The 10910-nt window shown below is 48.1% G+C and overlaps 1 pseudogene; it reads right to left on the bottom strand.

Annotated features, from left to right (window-relative positions):
- Positions 1 to 4248: 4248 nt before the first annotated feature.
- Positions 4249 to 5203, bottom strand: LOC119921805 (annotated as a pseudogene).
- Between the last annotated feature and the right edge of the window lie 5707 nt (positions 5204 to 10910).

Below are 10910 nucleotides of genomic sequence, written 5' to 3'. Positions count from 1 at the left end.
GGCGGTGACAGTGACGATGAGGAGATTCCCCGTCAGGGCCTCCAGGTAGACTAGGAGGAACAACGCGGCGTGGACCAGCTGCAGTTCTCGGACCTCTGAGAAACCCTGCAGGAGGAATTCTCTCACAACCGTGTGATTGGCCATGCGGTCTGTGGACTGCCTGAGGGTGTCTCTCCTAGAAAAACATAAGAAAAGTGAAATTGGTAGGTTGCCTCGGACCTCTCAGATTCCTCTTTCTTCTGCCTCTGGCTTGGAATGAAGACAAGCATTCAAACCAATGTATTCTCCCGGAAACGTTCCCTGTTCTTAAATGTTTGTGAGGATTGAGATACTGCAGCTTCTCTTATTTATCTAGTCACACTAGCCTAGCTGCCCTGGAACAGCCTCTCTCTTCATATTTGACAGACCACCACTCTGCTCTCCCAAATAAACACAAAGGTAAGCACGAAGCGGCAGGGTGACATGAAGACAGGCAGACACAGAAAAACAGAGATAGGGAGACAGAAGCACAGAGACCAAACAAAATTCAATGAGACACCTAGACCAAGAGAGAGAGTTTTAATTGTAGCTCTGCCACTAGTTTGCAATGTGACCTGTTGTGAGACCTTTGACTAGTCACATAGCTTCTCTGGCCTCAGTTCCTTCATTTGCAAATATTTATTAGTTAACTTTTCTTCCTGCTACATAAACCGCGAGCCCCAGGTGTGAGAGAGTCTATCTCCAATCTGATTATTACAGAAACAGCATGGCTTAGTGGAAAGAGCACGAGCTTGGGAGTCAGAAGACCTGGGTTCTAATCCCACCTCTGCTACTTGTCTGCTATGTGACCTTGGGCAAGCCACTTAACCTCTCTGTGCCTCTAGTGCCTCATCTTGTAAAATGGGGATTAAACAGTGAGCCCCACGTGGGATAACCTGATTGCCTTGTATCTACCCCAGTGCTTAGAACAGTGATTGGCATATAGTAAGTGTTTAACAAATACCATTATTATTACCATCTTGTATCTCCCCCAATGCTTAGAACAGTACTAGACACGTACTAAGTGCTTAGCAAGTATATAAAAAAACGGTTCTCCATTATACTTTGAGTGTTAGCTCCATGTGGACGTGGGCTATGTCCAATCTTGTATCAACCCCTGCACTAAGAACAGTTCCAGCATTCAGGACAGTGCCTGGCATAAAGTAAGCATATAAACAATACCATAATTATTATTATTGTTATTATTATTACAGGGCACACACTACATGCTTAACAAGTACCTTTAAAAGAATACCTGTTCTCCCTCCAATTGAGACTGTGAGTCCCATGTGGTACATAGACTCTGTTCAATCTTGTATCGAGCCCAGAGCCTAGCCCTGTACTTGGAATATAGCAAGCGCCTATCAAGCTAGAGGAAGACAAGGATCAGGAAGGAACTCACATGAACAGTGAAACAGCTGTAGGTCACTGAAATGGATTTCCTGACGCACGTTGGCACACACCAATGGATGGAAACAGGGGATTTCCCATCACATTTCTCCCAGTGTTGAAAGCCTCCCCTTCAAGCTGTTCAGCCCCTCCATCTCTAGACGTCAAGCTCGTTGTGGTCGGGGAACATGTCCCCCAACTTTGTTATATTGCACTCTCCACAGCGCCTGGTACAGAACTCTACATACAGGAAGCATCCCGAAAATACCAATGGTGGATTAATTAAAGTCTGTCTCCCCTTCTGGTCTACATGCTCATTATGACCAGAAAACATATCTCCCAACTCTGTACTCTCCCAAGAGCTTAGTCCAGTGCCCTGCACACATGAAGCTCTCAATAAATCCCACTGATTAATTGCTGCTCGCGCCCGGGAGGAGACATCACTCTTGTTGAGGAGTTCTCGAAAGATGGTGTCTTTCACATTCTGCACTCCTCTCGAGCAGCAATTTATAATCCTTCCCACGTGGCCTCTCTGTTACCTTTGGAGAAAGCAGGATTCCTCTGTTGTTCTGAGGGACCCTGTGACTAAAAGCCCCCAGAACATACCTAGCTGTCAAATACGATTGAATGAGTGAATAAATGAATCACCCTAGCTTCCCCATGAGGATAATCCAGCTACTCTCAACTCCACAGTACTTCATATTTATAAATTATGAATTGTATATTGTAAATTATTTATTTAGATTAATGCCTGTCTCCCTTTCTGGACTTTTAGCTTCTTGCGGGTAGGGAAGTTGTCTACCAACTCTGTTATACAGCAATGAAAATAATAATAGAAATAATAATAATAATGGTACCTGTTAAACACTTATTATGTGCCAAGTACTGTACTAAGCGCTGGGGTGAATACAAGCAAATTGGGTTGAAGCAGTCCCTGTTCCACGTGGAACTCACAGTCTCGATCCTCATTTTACAGTGGTGGTAACTGAGGTAAAGAGAAGTGAAGTGACTTGCTCAAGGTCACACAGCATAGAGGTGGCAGAGCCGAGATTGAAACACATGAACTCAGGCCCATGCTCTGTACACTATACCTTGCTGTTTCTCTCGCATACTGTACACTCTCAAAGGCTCAGTACAGTGCTCTGCACACAGGAAGCGCTCAGTAAACACCATTGATGGTGATGATTGATGATTGAGGGCCTTAAGTGGAGGAGGCTGGTATGATTTATTTTTTACCAGTACCATCTCCTCATAGAGTCTTAGATGTCTTCTCAGAGGCTACTTTTCTGTCAACTGTAATCATTTTTGTGATCAAAGGTCTCTTTTTGATTTCCTCCTTATGACCTAGTATCCCCCCTTAACCAACTCTTTCCTCTCTCTTTCTGTGTTTTTGTCTTCTTATTCACTGAAGGTAATAATAATAATGATAATAACTGTGGCACTTGTTATGCACTTACTATATGCCAAGAACTGTATAACCACTGGCGGTAGTTAAAAGCTAATCAGGTTGGACACAGCTTCCGTCTCACATGGGGCTCACAGCCTTCATCCCCATTTTACAGATGGGGAAACAGAACCACAGAGAAGTGACTTGACCAAAGTCAAGAGAAGTGACTTGACCAAAATCACAGAGCAGACAAGTGGTGGAGATGGGATTAGAACCCAGGTCCTCTGACTCCCAGGCCCGCTAATGTATTCTGCTTCTCCATTTGGTGAGCACTATCAGAGGACTTATCTAAGTCTTTGGAGAAAACACTAGGCTTGTTAAGCAAGATCTCTATCTCAAGGGGCTGGCAATCTTGTGGGGGAGGCAGACATTCAAGTGAATTAAAGACCGGAAGCAACGGAGTTTAAGGATTTGGACATAAGTCTGCTAGGGGGCGAGGGTCGGGTAAGTACCCAAGTCCTCGGGGGTAAATACCTAAGGGTCCAGACAACCCAGAAGGGACGGTGAATAAATAGGGTAGATGGAGGTGGGGAAAACCCACATACCCCAACCACCCCAAGTACGACATCGCAATATTTTCAATCACTGAGAATCAATTCCGAGAGAGCAGCTGGAATCTAGAGAGAAGGAGGCCAGGCACGTAATGTTAAAGTATTGCATGGAAGGTCATACGGGACCATGTTAGTCAATCAATCAATCAGTGATATTTATTAAGTGCTTACCGTGAGCAGAACGCTGTAATAAGCGCTTGGGACATTACAATATAACAGAGTCGGTAGATGCGTTCCCTTCCCACAGGGAGCTTATAGACCCTTTGCACATAGCAAGCGCTTAACAAATACCATCATTATTAGTGAAGGAGACAGAAATGAATACAAATAAATAAATCATGGATATGGACATAAATGCCGTGGGGCTGAGGAAGGAGTGAATAAAGGGAGCAAATCCAAGTGCAAAGGTGACAAGGAAGGGAGTGGGAGCAGAGGAAATGAGGGCTTGGTCAGGGAAGAGTTCTTGGAGGAGATTTGCCTTCGATAAGGCTGTGAAGGTGGGGAGAGTGATCTGGAGTGGACATCAGATAGATCAGCTGAAAACACAATGTCTCATGATTCTGGAAAAATAGCAATTTAGTCAGGGAAGGATTTGGAATCTGGAAAGTCAAGGGAAGGGAGACAGGGTAGTGAAGAGTATTCAAGACCGTTAGCTCCTTGTGGGAGGGGAACGACTCTGCCAATTTTGATGTGTTGGACTCTCCCAAACGCTTACTACAATGCACTGCATAGAGTAAGCACTCAATTAATACCACTAATTGATCACCAGAGAAGGAGAAATTACAACACTTAGTACAGTGCAGTTTGTGACCAGGGAGTTTGTTAACATTCTGGGTATAAATGTCAGGTCAAAAAGAGGAGATCTTTATTCTGGAGGAATTTATGCCCCTGTAGGACCCTCGCCAGGGCGGTCTTCATGTCCCGGTTCCCCAGGCTGTAGATGAGGGGGTTCAGGGCAAGGGGCATCGTGGTCTAGAGCACGTACACCAGCAGGTCCAGGGTCCTGGGGGAGTCTGACACGGGCTTGAGGTATGCAATGGTTCCAATCGAGAAGATAGTGACAACTACGAAGTGGGGCAGGCAGGTGGAAAAAGCTTTAGCCCGGCCCTCGGCGGCCGGAATTCTCAGCACAGAAGATGTGCACGTATGAGACAAAAATGAAAATGAAGGAGATGAAAGCCAAGCTAAATGCAGTGGACACGCTGACATCGATGACAATGTGCGTTTCAGAACAGGAGATCTTCAGTAAGGAAGGGATATCGCAGAAGAACTGCTGGATCAAGTTAGAGCCACAGAACCTCAGTGTCAATGTCCCTGCTGTGTAGATTGCTCCGAACCGTCCCCCGCTGAGCCACGGGGCAGTGAACATCTTCCCACAGGCCCGTCGGTCCACGATGACCTCGTAGCAGAGGGGGCGACATATGGCCGCGTAGAAGTTGTAGGATATCTCCCTGAGGAGGGACAACTCTGAGAAAGCAAATGAAATCACAAAAACGACCTGAGCTACGCATCCCCATAGATAGATGGCTCTGCCATTGATCAGGGAGTTGTGGGTGGACTTGGGGACGGTGACGGAGATGAGGCAGAGGTCGAGGACGGACAGGTTCCTAAGGAAGAAATACATGGGGGTGTGGAGGTGCTGGTCGAGGGAGGTGATGGCGACTATGAGGAGATTCCCCATCAGGGCCGCCAGATAGACCAGGAGGAGCAGTGTGGCGTGGACCAGCGGCAGCTACCAGACCTCCGAGAATCACAGCAGGAAGAATTCTCTCACTTTGGGGGTGTTCCCCATTTTCATGGATTATCTGTGGATTTCCCACAAAGAAGGAGCACAGTTACAGGAAGGAATAGGAAAATCCCCATTTTTATTGTCAACCCTCAGCCTCCCTCCGTTTTGGCTTCTAAGTCTGCATTTTCACTGTCAGAGACCCAGGATGGGAAGGCAATGGCTTTGGAGAAATGAAAAAGGGCCTGAGGTCCTAACAGTCCTAACACCCCACCCACTCACCCCTCTCTCTCTCTCTCTCTCTCTCTCTCTCTCTCTCTCTCTCTCTCTCTCTCTCTCTCTCTCTTTCTCTCTCTCTCTTTCTTACGCACACACACACACACAAACACACTTTACAAATATATTTGTATATTGTCTACCAACTCTTTTCTATTGTACTCTCCCAACTCTGTTCTATTTCACTCTCCCAAGCACTTAGTTCCGTGCTCTGCACACAGTAAATGCTCAATAAATACCATTGATTAATTGATCATTTCTGTAAACACTTTTTGGTGTGTATCATACTTACATCCTGATATTATCATTCAATCGTATTTATTGAGTGCTTACTGTGTGCAGAGCACTGTATTAAGCACTTGGAAAGTACAATTCAACAACAAAGAGAGACAATCCCTGCCCACACCGGGCTCAAAGTCTAGAAATAATAATAATGATAATAATAAAATTAATAATGGCATTTATTAAGCGCTTACTATGTGAAAAGCACTGTTCTAAGTGCTGGGGAGGTTACAAGGTGATCAGGTTGTCCCACGGGTGGCTCAGTCTTAATCCCCATATTCCAGAAGGGGTAACTGAGACACAAAGAAGTTAAATGACTTGCCCAAAGTAAAACAGCTGACAACTGGTGGAGCCAGGAAATGAATGATTATCACTCAATCAATCAATCGTATTTATTGAGCGTTTACTGTGTGCACAGCACTGTACTAAGCGCTTGGGAAGTACAAGTTGATAACATATAGAGGCAGTCCCAACCCAACAGTGGGCTCACAGTCTAGAAGGGGGAGACAGAGAACAAAACCAAACATACTAACAAAATAAAATAAATAGAATAGATATGTACAAGTAAAATGAATGAATAAATAAATAAATAAATAAATAAATAGAGTAATAAATATGTACAAACATATATACATATAAACAGGTGCTGTGGGGAAGGGAAGGAGGTAAGATGTGGGGATGGAGAGGGGGACGAGGGGGAGAGGAAGGAAGGGGCTCAGTCTGGGAAGGCCTCCTGGAGGAGGTGAGCTCTCAGTAGGGCCTTGAAGGGAGGAAGAGAGCTAGATTGGCGGATGGGCAGAGGAAGGGCATTCCAGGCCCGGGGGATGACGTGGGCCGGGAGCCGATGGCGGGACACTGCCATCACACCGCGCGGCCTTGCTGCTCCTGGAAGGATCCTCTCCTCAGAGCGCCGCCATAGACGTCCGGGACTCCGTTCCCGAGAAGCCCGCCCGCCATCACACCGCGCGACCTTGCTGCTACCGGAAGGATCCTCTCCTCAGAGCGCCGCCATTGACGCCCGGGACTCCGTTCCCGAGAGGCCCGCCCGCCATCACACCGCGCGGCCTTGCTGCTCCCGGTAGGATCCTCTCATCAGAGCGCCGCCATAGACGCCCGGGACTCCGCTCCCGAGAGGCCCGCCCTCCATCACACCGCGCGGCCTTGCTGCTCCCGGAAGGATCCTCTACTCAGAGCGCCGCCATAGACGCCCGGGACTCCGTTCCCGAGAGGCCCGCCCGCCATCACAGCGCCCCCACGGACGCCCCCCTGCTTCCACCCCCCCCCCCCCACTTAGGTGACCTTCCTTAAAGTGCCCCTCATCCCCCCCTTCCCGGTCCGGTCCTGACTCTCCCCCCGCTCCCAGGTAAAAAGCCCTTGTTAGCACCATGTTACATTAACGACAACCTCATTCGCACCTACTCAGCCCTCCCATGCTAGTTGACTGTTCGCTCCTCTCCCCAGGTATCTCTGCGTCCTGACCCCCCTTAACAGGCCCACCCTACTCCAGAACTTAATATCTGCTCTCTGTGACATCATTGTCTGCCAATTTTATTATTGCCATCGCATATTGATTGTTTAATTACCCCCTGTGATCCCATCGCCTACTTATATCATTGCTACTATTTTATTGCTTCTGCATCTCAACTGTTAACCTCTCGATGTACTGTCACTCGCCCTGCTGACCTCACCATGAACTTTCAATTCCCTTGCTCCCAACTGCCATTCCCATTCCTCACCTTCCCCTTCCCCTCTCCCACCCAGCTTTTTCCCTCCCTCTCACCCACCAAGACCACTCCCCCTCACCCCCTACCAAGGATCCCTCTGTACCAGCGCCAGTCCTCCGCTCCTCCCTCCCGGCCCCCTCCCTCCCCTTCTCCCCACCCCGACCCCATCCCAGTTATCTTTTCCCATCGCCACCCCCCTTCCCACTCTCCCCGCCCAGGCCCCCGCCAACTCATCCCAATCCAAACCCTCCCCACCCCTCGCACCCTTCCCCCCTCCCTCCCCTCCCTCGACAGCTGCTGCCAAGTGTGGCCTCTGGAACCCCCGCACTGTTTTAAGTAAGATCCCTTTCATCCTGGACCTATTCCTTTCCAGCTCTCTACTCCACCTCGCCCTAACTGAAACATGGCTGTCTCTAGACGACACGGGCGTATTCCAGACCAGAGGTAGGACGTGGGCCAGGGGTCGACAACAGGACAGGCAAGAATGAGGCACAGTTAGGAGGTTAGCGGCAGAGGAGCAGAGTGCGAGGGCTGAGTTGTAGAAGGAGAGAAGGGAAGTGAGGTAGGAGGCGGCAAGGTGATGGAGAGGTTCTAAGCCAATATTGAGGAGTTTTTGCTTCATGCGAAGGTTGATAGGCAACCACTGGAGACTTTTGAGGAGGGGAGGGACATTGCCAGAGCGTTTCTGTAGAAAGATGAACCAGGCAGCAGAGTTAAGTATAGACTGAAGCGGGGAGAGACGGAGGATGGGAGATCAGAAAGGAGGCTGATGCAGTAATCCAAACGGGATAGGATGAGAGATTATACCAATAAGGTAGCAGTTTGGATGGAGAGGAAAGGGAGGATCTTGGCAATGTTGTGAAGGTGATACCGGTAGGTTTTGGTGATGGATTCATTCAATCGTATTTATTGAGCGCTTACTGTGTACAGAGCACTGTACTAAGCGCTTGGAAAGTACAAGTCGGAAACATATAGAGACGGTCCCTACCCTTGTGAGACACAAAGGACGGCAGTGCTGTCCACAGTGACGGGAAAGTCAGGGAGAGTACAGGGTTTGGGAGGCAAGATAAGGATCTCAGTCTTGGACATACCGAGTTTTAGATGGCAGGCAGACATCCAGATGTAAATGCCCTGAAGGCAGGAGGATATAGAAGCCTGGAGGGAGGGAGAGGGAACAGGGGAGGAGATGTAGATTTGGGTGTCATCTGCGTAGACATGACAGTTGAAGCCGTGGGAGTGAATGAGTTCACCAAGGGAGTGAGTATAGATGGAGAATAGAAGGGAACCTAGAACTGACCCTTGGGGAACCCCTACAGTTAAGGGATGGGAGGGGGAAAAAGAGCCCGCGAAGAAGACTGATAATGTATTGCCAGAGATATAAGAGGAGAGCCAGGAGTGGACGGAATCTGTTATTCCAAGGTTCAATAACATGTTGAGGAGAAGGGGATGGTCGACAGTGTCAAAGGCAGCTGAGAGGTGGAGGAGGATAAAGATGGAGTAGGAGCCATTGGATCTGGCAAGAAGGAGGTCATTGGTACCTTTGAGAGGGCAGTTTCGGTGGACTGGAGGGTACGGAAGCCATATTGGAGGGGGTCCAGGAGAGAGTTGGAGTTGAGGAATTCGAGGCAGCAAGTGTAGATGACACGCTTTAGAAGTTTGGAAAGGAAGGGTAGGAGAGAGATAGGGTGATAACTGGAGGAGGCAGTGGAGCCTGCTGTCTACTTGTTTTGTTTTGTTGTGTGTCTCCCCCTTCTAGACTGTGAGTCCGTACCGACTGGCTCCTATCCCGCAGTAATCCTATCCCGACTGGATTACTGCATCAGCCTCCTCTCTGATCTCCCATCCTCCTGTTTCTCATCCTATCCCGACTGGATTACTGCACCAGCCTCCTCTCCAATTTCCCATCCTCGTGTCTCTCCCCACTTCAATCCATACTTCACGCCGCTGCCCGGATTGCCTTTGTCCAGAAACGCTCTGGGCATGTTACTCCCCTCCTCAAAAATCTCCAGTGGCTACCAATCAATCAGCGCATCAGGCAGAAACCCCTCACCCTGGCTTCAAGGCTCTCCATCACCTCACCCCCTCCTACCGCACCTCCCTTCTCTCCTTCTACAGCCCAGCCCGCACCCTCCACTCCTCTGCCGCTAATCTCCGCGCCGTGCCTCGTTCTCGCCTGTCCCGCCGTCGACCCCCGGCCCACGTCATCCCCCGGGCCTGGAATGCCCTCCCTCCCAACATCCGCCAAGCTAACTCTCTTCCTCCCTTCAAGGCCCTACTGAGAGCTCACCTCCTCCAGGAGGCCTTCCCGGACTGAGCCCCCTCCTTCTTCTCCGCCTCGTCCCCCTCTCTATCCTCACCGTCTTACCTCCTTCCCTTCCCCACAGCACCTGTATATATGTTTGTACATATTTATTACTCTATTTATTTATTTATTTTACTTGTACATATCTATTCTAATTATTTTATTTTGTTAATATGTTTGGTGTTGTTCTCTGTCTCCCCCTTCTAGACTGTGAGCCCACTGTTTGTTAGGGACTGCCTCTACATGTTGCCAACTTGTACTTCCCAAGCGCTTAGTACAGTGCTCTTCACACAGTAAGCGCTCAATAAATACGATGGATTGATTGATTGATTGATTGATTGGACAAGTGTGAATGCAGATATGTCGGCAAATGGAATCAGCTTGGTGTATATGTGGGTTTTATTTTTGTTGTTTGTTTTATGGTATCGTTAAGTGCTTACTATATGCCAGATACTTTACTAAGCACTAGGGTGGATACAATCTCATCAGGTTGGACACAGTCCATGCCCCACATGGTGCTTTCAGTCATAATCCCCAATTTACAGATGAGGTAACTGAGGCACAGAAAAGGTAAGTGGCTGTCTCCGGTTCATACAACAGACAAGGGGTGTAGAGAGGATTAGAATTCAGGTCTTTCTGTCTACCAGGCTCATTCTCTCTCCATTAAATGGATGAATCTATGTATAAAGGCACTTCCTGTTTGACTCTAAAACCACTGAAAAAAAATTAACGACAGTCATGTTCATTTCTTTATGTACTCTAACCTCTCCTATCCACTATTCATTTTAGTTTCAGTCTCCCAACCCAGAATTATACTCTTGATATGTATTTAGTGCTTACTATATTCCCGGCAAAGTATTAAATGCTGGGGGAGATTCAGGACAATCTAGAAGAACACAGTCTATGTCTCATAGGGGATTCACAGACTAAGTAGGAGCGAAAACAGGTATCGAATCCACATTTTAGACTGTGATCCCACTGTTGGGTAGGGACCGTCTCTATATTTTGCCAACCTGTACTTCCCAAGCACTTAGTACAGTGTTCTGCATTCAGTAAGCGCTCAATAAATACGATTGAATGAATGAATGAATTTTGCTATTCAGAAAACGGAGGCATAGAGAACGTCTCACAATCCCATGGCTATGCAGCAGAAAACTAGTAGAGTTGGGATTAGAACCCAGGTCCTCTGACTTCC

Source organism: Tachyglossus aculeatus, unplaced genomic scaffold (assembly GCF_015852505.1).
Source record: "Tachyglossus aculeatus isolate mTacAcu1 unplaced genomic scaffold, mTacAcu1.pri SUPER_30, whole genome shotgun sequence".
In the NCBI taxonomy this organism is placed as follows: Eukaryota; Metazoa; Chordata; class Mammalia; order Monotremata; family Tachyglossidae; genus Tachyglossus; species Tachyglossus aculeatus.
This window is presented reverse-complemented; position numbering and strand designations above follow the sequence as displayed.